This window comes from Bos grunniens, chromosome 22 (assembly GCF_055505025.1).
Source record: "Bos grunniens cultivar Pamir isolate PY7600 chromosome 22, Bosgru_T2T1.0, whole genome shotgun sequence".
Classification (NCBI taxonomy): Eukaryota; Metazoa; Chordata; class Mammalia; order Artiodactyla; family Bovidae; genus Bos; species Bos grunniens.
In genome coordinates, this window is record NC_141186.1 from 34,601,392 (window position 1) to 34,616,168 (window position 14,777).

Sequence of the window (14,777 nt, forward strand, 5' to 3'; positions counted from 1 at the left end):
ATTCTCTTCCTCATCCAGAGAATTAGGATTTTGGCCACAGTGATTATTATCAACTCAGACAGTCTCTTAACTAAGGCTGAGAAGTAGTCTATTTTCTGAGCTCGTTCGTTTTCTTAGGGCATCCTTCTCTTTTCCCAGTCCCCCTTGTTTCTTTGGAGCTAGAAGAGAATCTTCCACCCTCCCCGGCCTTACCTCTTTTGGAACTCTTCCTTTTCTTAAAGCTACATTAAAATTATCCTGGACTGACTGACTCAGTGCTGGGACAAATTTAAGATTAGGCATTATTGGCTGTTTTGTTTATTTATTGCTACATAAAATCAACCCCAAATTTGGTGACTTCAGAGGTAATATTGATATATTATCTCTGCCAGTTTCTATTCATCAGATTTTGGGATATCTATCCGGTGGATGGCTCAGTAGAGGTTCTCATGTGTTTTCACTTATATGCTGGTAATTTTCAGTTCTGTGCTGGCTGGGACTACAGTCATCCAAAGTCTTGACTGGGGCTGAAATGTTTGCTTCTAGGATGACTCATTCACATGCCTGGAAGTTTAGTGCTGGCTGTGGGTTTGGGGCTTCAGTTCCTCTCCACAGAATGACTTTAGTATCCTCAATACATGGCAGCTCGCTTCCCCAATGTGAGTGATCCAAGAGGAAGGTGGAAATTTTAATGCCTTCTATGTTCCAACCTTGGAAGCTACTGCCAGTTCCACTGTATTCTGTAGGTTGAGGCACTTAACAAAAATCTGCCCAGGTTCTAAGAGAGAGAACATCAACCCTAACTCCTAATGGGGCAGAATCACTTTGTAAGAAGTGTGTATGGGATGAGCTATGTATCATCACAACCATTTGGGAAAATATAATCTGCCTTAATGGCTGATAAAAATTTAATAAGCTTCCTAAGGGTACCAGTTGGAAATAAGAGTTTGGTGAATTTCTGAGTATACAAAGCCTTACCACAAAGGCCTGAATGTATGATGTTAGAAAGTAGGATTGTCTCTTGCAGTGTATCTGGACCAGCAACCAGAGACTCTATGTAACCAAAGGGAGTGAGAAGAAGAAAAGGACACTTTTTTGGCCTGGGATAAAGAAGCGGTTGGGAGTGTACTTTGTCGGTTACTATAGGACAGTTGTTGGCTTGAGGGTGGAAGAGGAATGAGAATTTCATGTGTTTGGACTGAGTGTTTACTTTCCATTATTATTCTTGATGAATATGAGCATGGGAGAATCTGCCTGAAATGCAGGAGACCTAGGTTCAATCCCTGGACTAGGAAGATCCCCTGGAGAAGGAAATGGCAACCCACTCCAGTATTCTTGCCTAGAGAATTCCATGGACAGAGGAGCCTGGCAGGCTGCAGTCCATGGCATCGCGAAGAGTTGGACACAACTGAACAACTAAGACTTTACTCCCCAAAACTAAACCACTTGGGTGTCAGGGTTCAAGAACCAAGAAATTAAATGTGGGATTAAAAGTACAATCTCTGAGTAGCATAGAAATATTTACATTACCATGTGTAAAATAGCTAGCTAGTGGCAAGTTGCTGTGTACCACAGGGAGTTCAGCCCAGTGACGACCTAGAGGGGTGGGACTGGAGGGGTGGGTGTGGAAGGGAGGTTCAAGAGGAAGGGGAAATATATATATATTTATATATATATATACACACACACACACAATTATGACTGATTCATGTGGTTGTAGAAGTCAACACAACAGTGTAAAGCAATTATCCTCCAATTAAAAATAAACAAAAAATACAGTCTCTGAAGTCACACAGATCTAAGTGTATAACTTGGCTTATGGAGTACTAGCTATGGGGGTTGGGACAAATTATCCACCTTCACTGGACCTCAGTTTAATCCCCAGTCAAATGAGCTTATGCATTTCTAAGTCTTCTCTATTAAAATACTAAGAAGTCTCCTCTAGCATTTTTAAATATTAGACCTGATACAGCCCCAAAGCATATGACTTCTTATAGTTTGGCATCCAGGCAAAATCAGGGCTTTGAAAAATAGAGTCCCTGAAACAGAATAATAAGAGAAGTAGCTTAAAATAGAGGTTCTCCAGCAAATCCAGGGCACAGGACTCCTCATCCAAGGCAATTAAAGATTTTCAGTCTTCTGTGGAAACTGGGACATTCCACCTGGCTCCTTGGGTTCTATGTGACCTGTCATCACATCAGGACAAAAAATAAATTGTTAAAGAATCAAGTAGAATTCTTAAACCAAACCAAACCAAACCCAAACTCTCTTATAGGTACTGATTAGGTTTTAACTATTTTTCAAAGATATGTGAAGTGAAAGGGAAGGTGGAAACTGAGGCAAAGTATCAAAGTGGAAACTGAGGCAAAGTATAGGGGGGAAACCCCACACTTAATAGTTTTGTTTGGAAAAATATTCATTTTTTCCCTTTTTTTTTAAGGCTTAGTTAAATGGAATTTTCTCCCTTTGCTATAAAAAGGAGTTTCAATGTGATTCATACACAATTTGAAATTATTTTTAAAGAGTCTGCTTTTTCCCTATCATTTTTTGCTAACCTGCATGGTTATGCTTGAACCTAGACTCACGAGATAATGGTCATGATACTAATTGAATATGAAGAGCCTGCAATAATCTGAAGCCCTCTTAAATCCTCAAATTACTTATTTCTTTCCTCTCTACTCTTTTTTCCTTCTTCTCTTTCTCTAGGTAAATGACCATCATCATCTCAGCCATGTTTTAAGGCAGTCATTAAGGCTTAGATGTTTTCATACATGGTCTAATTTTTATGACAACTCTCTTGAGTCTCATATTATTAGCTCCAACTTAGAGGTATAAAAATATAATCCCAGCATGATTAATTATCGTGTTCAAGATCTCACAGCCTGCAAAGTTGTAGAAATTGGATTCCTAATTCCAAAAGTATGATTTCCCTCATAACATGCAAATATTTCATTTATTTTTCAATTTCAGTTCAGTTCAGTTGCTCAGTCATGTCCGACTCTTTGTGACCCCATGCACCGCAGCATGCCAGGCCTCCCTGTCCGTCACCAACTCCCAGAGTCCACCCAAACCCGTGTCCATTGAGTCGGTGATGCCATCCAACCGTCTCATCCTCTGTCATCCCCTTCTCCTCCTGCCTTCAATCTTTCCCAGCATCAGGGTCTTTCCCAATGAGTCAGCTCTTCACGTCAGGTGGCCAAAGTATTGGAGTTTCAGCTTCAACATCAGTCCTTCCAATGAACAGCCAGGACTAATCTCCTTCAGAATGGACTGGTTGGATCTCCTTGCAGTCCAAGGGACTCTCAAGAGTCTTCTCCAACACCACAGTTCAAAAGCATCAATTCTTCAGTGCTCAGCTTTCTTTATAGTCCAACTCTCACATCCATACATGACCACTGGAAAAATGCAACTTGCCCCTGCCCAGTTTACCTCCTGTTAACATTTTGCATTCCTATGCTTATTTGTTATAATTGATGAACTAATATTAACCCATTATTAATGAGAAACCACAGTTTGCACTAGAGTTCCTTGTTGTATCATTCTGTACATTTTGACAAGTGCATTGTCATGTATTCACCATTACAGTATCATACAAGATAATTTCACTGAGGTAAAAATCTTCCTACTCTACCTATTTATTCTTGCTCCCGCCACCAACTCCTGAGTCCCCACCAACTGCTGATAGTTTTTTTGTCTTTATATAGATTTTTGTCTTTTCCAAATGTCATATAATTGAAATCAAGCAGCATGTAGCCTTTTTAGACTAGTGTCTTTCACTTAGAATATGTGTTTAAGGATTCTCCATGTCTTTTTGTGACTTGATAGTTCCTTTTTTCACTCTTGAATAATATTCCTCTGTATGGATATACCATAGTCTTTGTATACATTCATCTACTGAAAGACATAATTGTTTCTTCTGGGTTTTGACAATAATGAATAAAGCTGCTTCAAACATTCATATATTTGAAAACATTCAGATTTTTTTATGTGGACATGTTTTCAGCTTATTTGGGTGAATACCTTAGAGTGTGATTGCTAGATCATGTGATAAAACTCTGTATAGTTTTATAAGAAACTGCCAAACTATTTTCCAGAATAATTATACTATTTCAGTTTCTACTGGCAGTGGGTGAGACTTCCTGTTGTTCTATATCCTTGCTAGAATTGGTATTTTTAGTTTTTTTTTTCTTTTTTTTAGCCATTCTATAGGTACATCAGTTCAGTTCAGTTCAGTTCAGTTGCTCAGTCGTGTCCGACTCTTTGCGACCCCATGCACCGCAGCATGCCAGGCCTCCCTGTCCATCACCAACTCCCGGAGTTCACTCAGACTCACATCCATCGAGTCAGTGATGCCATCCAGCCATCTCATCCTCTGTCGTCCCCTTCTCCTCCTGCCCCCAATCCCTCCCAGCATCAGAGTCTTTTCCAATGAGTCAACTCTTCGCATGAGGTGGCCAAAGGACTGGAGTTTCAGCTTTAGCATCATTCCTTCCAAAGAAATCCCAGGGCTGATCTCCTTCAGAATGGACTGGTTGGATCTCCTTGCAGTCCAAGGGACTCTCAAGAGTCTTCTCCAACACCACAGTTCAAAAGCATCAATTCTTCAGCTCTCAGCCTTCTTCACAGTCCAACTCTCACATCCATACATGACCACAGGAAAAACCATAGCCTTGACTAGACGGACCTTTGTTGGCAAAGTAATGTCTCTGCTTTTGAATATGCTATCTAGGTTGGTCATACTTTCCTTCCAAGGAGTAAGCGTCTTTTAATTTCATGGCTGCAGTCACCATCTGCAGTGATTTTGGAGCCCAGAAAAATAAAGTCTGACACTGTTTCCACTGTTTCCCCATCTATTTCCCATGAAGTGATGGGACTGGATGCCATAATCTTCGTTTTCTGAATGTTGAGGTTTAAGCCAACTTTTTCACTCTCCACTTTCACTTTCATCAAGAGGCTTTTGAGTTCCTCTTCACTTTCTGCCATAAGGGTGGTGTCATCTGCATATCTGAGGTGATTGATATTTCTCCTGGCAATCTTGATTCCAGCTTGTGCTTCTTTCAGCCCAGTGTTTCTCATGATGTACTCTGCATAGAAGTTAAATAAACAGGGTGATAATGTACAGCCTTGACGTACTCCTTTTCCTATTTGGAACCAGTCTGTTGTTCCATGTCCAGTTCTAACTGTTGCTTCCTGACCTGCATACAGATTTCTCAAGAGGCAGGTCAGGTGGTCTGGTATTCCCCATCTCTTTCAGAATTTTCCACAGCTTATTGTGATCCACACAGTCAAAGGCTTTGGCACAGTCAATAAAGCAGAAATAGATGTTTTTCTGGAACTCTCTTGCTTTTTCCATGATCCAGCGGATGTTGGCAATAGAGGTATTTAAATATTGTTTTAATCTGGAATCCCCTGAATATATATGATAATAAACGTTTTCTCACATGATTATTTGCTGTTCATATATCTTCTTTGGTGATATATATGTTCATCCCTTTTGTTCATTTTTAAGTCAAATCATTTGTTTTCTTATTGTTGAGTTTTACCAGTTCTTTGTATATTGTATCTACAAGTCCTTTATCACATATGTGTTTTGCTAATATTTTCTCCATCTGTGACTTTTCTTTTTATTCATGTAAGCCTTTTTGCTTTAAAAGAGTCTTTCCAAAATATCTAGAGTTTGAAATGTCCAAGTTCTACAGTTTTAACAAATGTTGCCAGTTGAAGCAAACAAAACAACACATCAAAACTTTAGATAAAGCAAATGCTTTCCAGTATTTGTATCCACTTAAACTGATATTGAGTTTCCAAACATGTGTGCACCTTCACCATAGTACTCACTCCATTATCACTTGAGCATTTATCATGTGGGACCATATTGTGGTCTTAAAAATAAATGAGAAGTTTGACTGTTGCTAATAAAAGTAGTCACTGGGGTTGTTCCTTATTCTCTGTAGCCAAATGGGATGTGTTGCCATACTTTGACAATACTTCACAAAATTTATCTCATTTAATATTCACAATTGTACAAAGAGGGAGGTGCTATTATTCCCATTTTGCAATTAAGAAAACTGAGGCACAGCCAGTAGGCAGAAGAGCTAGGATTCAAACCCAGGACTGTTGGACTCATAAGCCTATGAGGTTTAGGCTCCACTGCCTATAAAGTTTAGGCTTCACTGCCTCTGCTCATGTTCTGCTTTCATGATGCCTGAGTTTTTTAAGCACTTTGTTTCTAGCAAAATGTATTGCTCTCTCTTATATGTAAAAAAAAAATCAAACATATCTAGAGTAAGGCAACTTAACTGAAGTTAGGTAAGCTCCTTTTTCAGTCTTACAAAAGTCATCAAAAGATTGCTTTAAAAAAAAATAAAGTATACTGTTTACAGGCTGATTTAACTCTCAATAATTTATTAATCTATTAGTGTCTCACTCTTCTGTATTTTATTCTCAGAGAAAGCAGCCAAGTTTTCTTTCTGCATGTGCTTTAGTGTGAGGATATCGAGAATAGTATGTTAGTGGTTTTTCCATTATTGCTTGAGACTTTGCACCCTGAGAATGGGGAAGGGCTTGGGTATGAAGAGGAATATGAGCCCACCCCAGGCCTCTTTTATCTTTTTTCTGAAATATCCATTTAGCAAAAGATCCTCTGAAATGCAGGCTTTCCTTCCCATCATGGTTTGGCCTCAGATGCCTGATTTTTAATGTCTCTAACTGACTTAGCTTCCTAACTCTGGGTGTGTCTCCTGGAAGCTTTCTTTCATGCTATGGTCCATCTTCATGGACTATGTAGAGAACACTTGCTGGGTACAAAATACAAGGAGATTAGTATAGAGATCTAGTGTTCGTAAACTGTGTTGTGGGGATCCTTTCACATCATCAGGTTGTAAATACACAACAGTTTTATTTATCAGCTATAGCTTAATAATTAAGCTGAGAAAAATGTATAGGGATCTAGCTGTAGAAGTTTGGAAGAGCCAAGAGTAAACAGGGAAAGGTGAGCCAATCCAGAGTTTAACAACTATAAGAAGGTGCTACTACAGCTAGAACTGGAGGGACTTAGGACAGGAGATGCTATTGTCAGAGTCCAGAAGTCAGGGACGCTGGAGGGAGCTGGAAACTTAGAGCTGGACCTGGGGACTCGGTGGCTGGAACTGTCAGGTGAAAGCTGGAATTCTAGAGAAATCAATGGGAAATTGGGCTAAAGCAGAGGTTTCCCAGAGGGAACAAGGAGCACAGAGAGAACAGGTAGTAGAAACTGAGGAGGCACAGCCTCAAATGAGATGCCACCTAAAGCAGAGAAAGGGAGAGAAATACCCCGGCTGCCCCTTTCCTTCTACCCTGCAGTCTTTCAACATCACCTCCCACTGGATGAAGCTAGACACCACTTAGCAAAGGAGCCTGGGAACTGTAGTTTTCAGTGTTCCACTTTCTGTGATGCAGAGCAGACTAGAGAAAGTATAGGAATGGATCTGAGAGCAACTAGACAAATAATCAGTACATACACTAAAGGGAAATGATATCTGAGTGGCATCAAGATTGCTACAACTTACAAACAGAGGGGCCAAAAAGTCTGGAAACAAAAGAATACGTACAGCACATTGATATCACCTTATAGTACCTATATTCAGTGACAAAAAATACGTTCAAAGTTTTGACCCTAGTTAGTAGCTCACAATTCAGTGAAGTATGAAAACTGCCTCAGTTATGGTACATGAATGCATTTCTGTCAGTACTTACCTAGGAATCTGAGATCCGTTGTCTCCCTTGATTTGATTTTCATTGCATAAGCCAGAATTTTCAGCATGTTCCAAATTAACTTTATTCAGTCTGTTTTTAAAACAATCATCTATGTTTCCATCTGCCTTAATTACCTACTGTTGAGCATTAAATGCCATCTCCAGTTTATTCCAGAGAGAAAATCTGAGCTAAGCTCAGCAAACTTTTCCATGGTCTCACACCCAATTTCATGACAAGCAACTGAGGGCATAGTGGTCAGCATGAGTTGAAGAAGTAAGTTGTGTATAAACTCTGTTATGTGCCATGATTCATTTCAAAATGGTATATGTGCTGTAGAAATCTAGAAATACTATTCATCTGGCACTTGAAGAATCTAGAAGCAGGAGAAGCAGTTCCAGAGGATCATAGTTTGAACAGAATTGAAGATTTGAAGCTCATTCATTACTTATCCAGAAAGAAAAGTTTAAGGAGAGGGGAATGTAGTCATTTGTTAATATCAAGTTGGTCTCAGAGTTTTCAGAGACCACAAATAATGGGCAAGGCCTGGAAACTATTTTTTCCTCCACCTTCTTGTATAAATTATTAGTTTTAGTTCTTATTTTGTTGTCCAAAGTAGGAACTTCAGCTTCCTCACTGTAAATCCTACTTCTTATGCTTTTGTTTTTCAGTCTTGCTGTCTGCTCATACTCCTGAACACGGCTTTATATCACATCCACATCTCCTCATACCTCGTCCATGACAGCAGCTTCCTAGCTGGCCTCCATTCAGTACATCTTCCAACCTATATTACCGTGTGGTAGATAGAGTGATATTTCTAAAATCCTGGTCTGATCTTATAACTCCTTTTTCAGAACCTACATTGGTCCTTCTTCCTTTTAACTAAAGTCTATCAAGACTTCCCATTGAACAGGAAAAAGTATGAACTCTAGCATGATGTGCAAGACCCTTCCTCATCTGACTCTTGGCTAACTTTATATAGCTCCTCTCTAGCAGCTTCCCTCTAATCACGTTTCTTTTTGTCATTGTAAGGAATAGAACCTTATTCAAAAGTGCTCCCAGCACGGATACAAGTGTTTTCAGGCAATTGTTTCAGTCTTTAGCAAGGCTGGTTCTCTTCCTTTGTGATGCACAGTGGGATTGTACTTCCCTTTATGTTGTATGGGTCTGTGTGATTAGTTCTGGCCAGTGTGTTCTGCGTAGTTGTGATGTGGGTCCACACTGAAGCATTTAATTGCTGTTGGAGGACTTTCTGGAGTGTTTTCCCTCTGCCGCAACATTTGACAGCATGATGTCATGTTCGTGATGTCATACTAAGCATGATGCCTGCTCTCTCAGCCTCCTACCCCAAACTAGCGGACTCTGAGCGAAACTCCAGGGTGTTAGCATGAGTGAGGAATGAAACTTTCTTGTTAAAAGCTTCAAAGATCTGGTACAGAGATTGGCAAATATTTTCTATAAAGGCTTTGTAGGCCACATAGGAAGTTGATCTCCCTCTTCCTTTATGATCCTTAAAATTGTAAGGAGAAAAAAAAGCTTTAATTCAAGTTGTGCAAACGTAGAAGCTAGACTGCACTATTTCAAGGGCTATTGTTTACCCCTCCCTGATGTAGTATAATCTGGTGTATTTTGACTAATACAACATCAAAAATCAGGAAACAAAATACATGTAATTACTTTATTGTTGCCTTTTCCTGTGAATCTGTTCATTCTTGTTTCTGTGTAGATCAGCTCCCTCTGTTTTTTTGCCCTGCATATGACCTATTAAAGGTACAATATGGCTGCCCATGTCTCAGCTTTCCAGTTGAAATATCTCTGGTCGTTCCCATTCTCTAAAGACAATCTAATTGGTTACTTAACAGCCATGTATTGGGTAAGGTGTCTGTCTTTGATCCAGCTGTTATTCACTGAGTGGTTGCTACCCCTTGGTACATAAGGTCTTTCCTTCCAGCAGCTGAGTGTAGGACTGCCTTTCCAGAAGGGACCATGAACAGAGAATGTTTATAGATTTTTATAATAGACTACTCCAACATTTTGAGCGACCTTTTCTAGTCCTCTTGTTTGGTACACCTGCTACATGTTTCTTTTCCCTGCTTTTCACTTGGCATTCCTCAGTGCATATCTCAAAGCTTAGCCTGAATATCAGTTCCTCTCTGAGGCCTTTCATGAATCATTTTGACTACCTCTCATGCCTGCCATTCAACTGCATAGGCAATGTTAGTAGCTTCTCCTCTGTCCCATAGTACTTTATACCAAAGCATACCAAAGTAATATACTGTAATGCTTATATATAGATATCCATGAAAAGGGGCCAGAGCCCATCCTTTATTCACTATCATGGTGCTTTCCTGGCTGTCTGGATGTTGCCTTCTAGTCCTTAATGGACACCATCTCATCATAATTTCTATCATTTTGTATTTAGATTTGGCTTTGGCATCCATATCTGGGGTCCTTAGTAACAACAATTACTACAAAATAGAGATTCAATGATTTTTTAGCAGAATATACTCTTACAGATCAGTTTTCAGAAATGCAGAAATTACAAAATCTGTATAGTCAGTCATGTATAAAACTTAGTCCCTCAAATAAAATTCTAGCCTGGAGAGCAAAAAGAATTAGATAACTGCTGCCTGTAGCCTAAATGCACATGATGACTATTTTGCCTCAAGTGCAGCACAATACTACAGACTTTTTAGTGAGTTGAGATTCAGCCTCAGTTAACCAACCACCACTAACTGGTTTAACTTTAATAAAACGTCAAGCAGCTAAACAGGCCATGCCGTTTTCATTCCAGAATTTAATATGTCTACTGATTGCTTACAGTTTCTGGAAGCAAGCAAATGATAAATAGAACAATATGTATCAGTTCAGTTCAGTTCAGTTCAGTCCTCAGTCGTGTCCGACTCTTTGCGACCCCATGAATCGCAGCACGCCAGGCCTCCCTGTCCATCACCAACTCCCGGAGTTCACTCAGACTCACATCCATCGAGTCAGTGATGCCATCCAGCCATCTCATCCTCTGTCGTCCCCTTCTCTTCCTGCCCCCAATCCCTCCCAGCATCAGAGTCTTTTCCAATGAGTCAACTCTTTGCATGAGGTGGCCAAAGGACTGGAGTTTCAGCTTTAGCATCATTCCCTCCAAAGAAATCCCAGGGCTGATCTCTTTCAGAATGGACTGGTTGGATCTCCTTGCAGTCCAAGGGACTCTCAAGAGTCTTCTCCAACACCACAGTTCAAAAGCATCAATTCTTCAGCTCTCAGCTTTCTTCACAGTCCAACTCTCACATCCATACATGACCACAGGAAAAACCATAGCCTTGACTAGACGGACCTTTGTTGGCAAAGTAATGTCTCTGCTTTTGAATATGCTATCTAGGTTGGTCATAACTTTCCTTCCAAGGAGTAAGTGTCTTTTAATTTCATGGCTGCAGTCACCATCTGTAGTGATTTTGGAGCCCCCAAAAATAAAGTCTGACACTGTTTCCACTGTTTCCCATCTATTTCCCATGAAGTGATGGGACCGGATGCCATAATCTTCATTTTCTGAATGTTGAGGTTTAAGCCAACTTTTTCACTCTCCACTTTCACTTTCATCAAGAGGCTTTTTAGTTCCTCTTCACTTTCTGCCATAAGAGTGGTGTCATCTGCATATCTGAGGTGATTGATATTTCTCCTGGCAATCTTGATTCCAGCTTGTGCTTCTTTCAGCCCAGTGTTTCTCATGATGTACTCTGCATATAAGTTAAATAAGCAGGGTGACAATATACAGCCTTGACATACTCCTTTTCCTATTTGGAACCAGTCTGTTGTTCCATGTCCAGTTCCAACTGTTGCTTCCTGACCTGCATACAGAGTTCTCAAGAGGCAGGTCAGGTGGTCTAGTATTCCCATCTCTTTCAGAATTTTCCACAGTTTATTGTGATCCACACAGTCAAAGGCTTTGGCATAGTCAATAAAGCAGAAATAGATGTTTTTCTGGAACTCTCTTGCTTTTTCTATGATCCAGCGGATGTTGGCACTTTGATCTCTGGTTCCTCTGCCTTTTCTAAAACCAGCTTGAACGTCAGGAAGTTCACAGTTCACATATTGCTGAAGCCTGGCTTGGAGAATTTTGAGCATTACTTTACTAGCATGTGAGATGAGTGCAATTGTATAAATACTAATTTATTTTAAGTTATTATTTGGCAACATTTGAATCCTGGAATGTCATTTTTAAAACATTAAGGAACTTTTTAAAGCATATAATGTAATTTAAAAGTAGTGTACAAGGTAGGGGTGTAACTAGAGCCAAGGAAAAGGCCAGGGTTTGAGGCAAAGGAAGATGGAAAAGTTCCATAGAGATTGAGAAAAAGGGGCATATTTTTCATATTTTTTCTTCATATTTCAAAGGAATTGATCATCTACCAATGAGTGCCTGTTGGACTATGGGATACGTCTAGTTTGCTACATGCCCTCCCCACAGCCAAGGGCCCCAGGAACATATAAATTCTGCCTTGGGTCAGCAACTCATTTTCCCCATCAGGTCCTCATGAGAAATGGGTGCCCTGGAATAGTTATTATGGACAGGGTGCCTAGTATCATTATGATTGAACTTAAACATCAAGGCATAGTTTTAGTAAGGTACTTGACCAAACTGAAGTTTCTTTTTTCCAAAGCCAGTTAAGACCAATCAGCCTCAGATAAAGCAGGTTGTAAGAATGGCTCTGATTCTCGTCCCACATCCCAAATGATCAAACACAGGATTCTGGTTCAGTCACCGTGAGATACAACTTGTCTGATGTCTACCGACAGTGGGCAATAGAGTAGAACCGAGCAGCTTTAGGTTCCCCTCAAAGCTACCTAACAGGAAGGAAAGAGAACACCTGGTACCTCAGCTGGTGAAGAACTCACCTGCAGTGCAGGAGACCCCGGTTGGATTCCTGGGTTGAGAAGTCCCCTGGAGAAGGGATAGGCTACCCACTCCAGTATTCTTGGGCTTCCCTGGTAGCTCAGATGGTAAAGAATCTTCCTGCAATGCAGGAGACCTGGGTTTGATCCTTGTGTTGGGGAGATCCCCTATAGAAAGGAACAGCTATCCACTCCAGTATTCTTTCCTGGAGAATTCCATGGACAGAGGAGCCCGTCAGGCCACAGTCATTGGGGTCGCAAAGAGTCGAACATGACTGAGTGACTAAACACAACAGCAAAGGAGAGATAGAGATCCTAGGCCCTATAGCCCTAGACTCTTACCATCTCTTTGGGGTTCAGGGAAGAAAGAGAAGTGTGGCCATGCCATATATGACATGAAAGTGTATCACCACTGAAAGTCAGTGTCAGTATCCTATAGTTTCAGCAACTCTTTCCTTTTTTGGAGGCCAAGTCTCTTCCCACTGATCCTAGGGAGGTAGGAGTCAGGGTGGTGTAAGAAAGAAAGAAAGAAAAAAAAAAAAAAAAACGATCTTGACTCCCTTCTCCCTAGAGACAAATAGTGTCTCACTTAATTCCCTTATGCTATATAAATATACTGTGGACAATATTCAGGTCATTCCAGACCTTTGTAAATTTCCATTGAACAAAACTTGGGATCCTAAGTATCACCAATGTTTCAAACTTTGACCAGGCTCCTGGCCGTGATATGGTTGTTCTTCTAGTATCTGACCCCTTTACTTTAATGATCTTCTTTAAAGATCCCTTACTCCTCTTTAAGTTACCTCACATCTTGAACTGAAGATTTGAATTTTGAACTTTTAAGAGAGTAGACATTTGAGCAACCTGTATTTTCAGGTAGGAAAGCTTTTTATTTTTTTAAACAACAACAAAAGAGCTACTTACAAGAGACCAACTTAGAAACATTCATTTCCAAACTAATTTTCTTTTTATAAGCTTTAAATAAATTTGCAAAATGGTGTAACTTCATGGTAATAACATGACCGGGAAATTACAAGGTAATTAAACTCAAAGCATCTAAGTATAGTACTCTTAAGAAATAATTTACTTCTCTGTGCCAGGAGTCAGGATTTCTTGCTGCTAAGCACTAATGCAAAATGAATTAGTACAGAAAGTTCCAAGCTACCACACTCCAGAAATTATGAGAGGCTGCCTGTGTAGATGCTGGATATAATTGATGACTGCATGGTGTAGAAGCAGTGGTGTCGTAAGGATGTTTGCTGATGACTTGTTGCAAAAGTTTATTATGACTTTAAAGCAAGTTCTGTATTCCTGGTGAAAGGCAATGGTAGGCATCAGAGTGGCCTATATAAAGAACTAAAAGTCAGGGTTCAATCAAACCTGGGTGTATCCAAAGGTTTGAAAATGGAGCCAGTAGTTTGATGGTATAGCTTGAGTTTAATGATGCCCTAGGAAAGGCCTGGAAGAGATTTTTCCAGGATGAAAATAGAAAGTTTTCAGATCACAGTTTGGCCTGTCCAATCTCAGTGGAAAAGAATCCAAAACAAAGCATTTACCCTAAACCCTGTACTACAAAGGCAGCTGGCTAACAGACTTGTTGTGGCCATCTTAATACAGGCACTGTTTTCTTGGACTGTCCTTATCTGATGCACCAGATGGCTGCTACTGAAGGGGCCTCACTTCCTCCTGAAAAGAGACAAAATACTTAAGTTCACCTCCATGTTGTCTGGTTGGGCCTTCTGAGAAAGCAGTGAAGAGGCACGCTGGTTTCCAGCCCACTGAATGGTCAGCATTGTGTATGGTATGTTGCAGCTCGGTTGAAGTGGCTGCAAATGTTCTAGGTATTAATATTCCCACCTCTGTAGTGCCTCAAGATGGCTGTATCCTCTAGCTAGGTCACTTCTCTTCTGAAGGTGGCCCTTTCAGAGGACTTTTCTCCTCTAAGCTCTGACTGCCTTACCTGCATCTTGCCTCCTCAGACTCAGGATATGTAATCATTCCACTCTTATTAAACCCAGGGCACTGCTCTATTCCTTGTGGTTTCCCTACATCTGCTCACATCTTTTAAATATCTCCTTCGTTAGGCCCCACTTGGATTATCCTAATTTGAATCGACCATCTGTTTCCTTTTGGGATGCTTACCAATATTCTTACTAATGTTTGGGGGGAATTTTTAAACT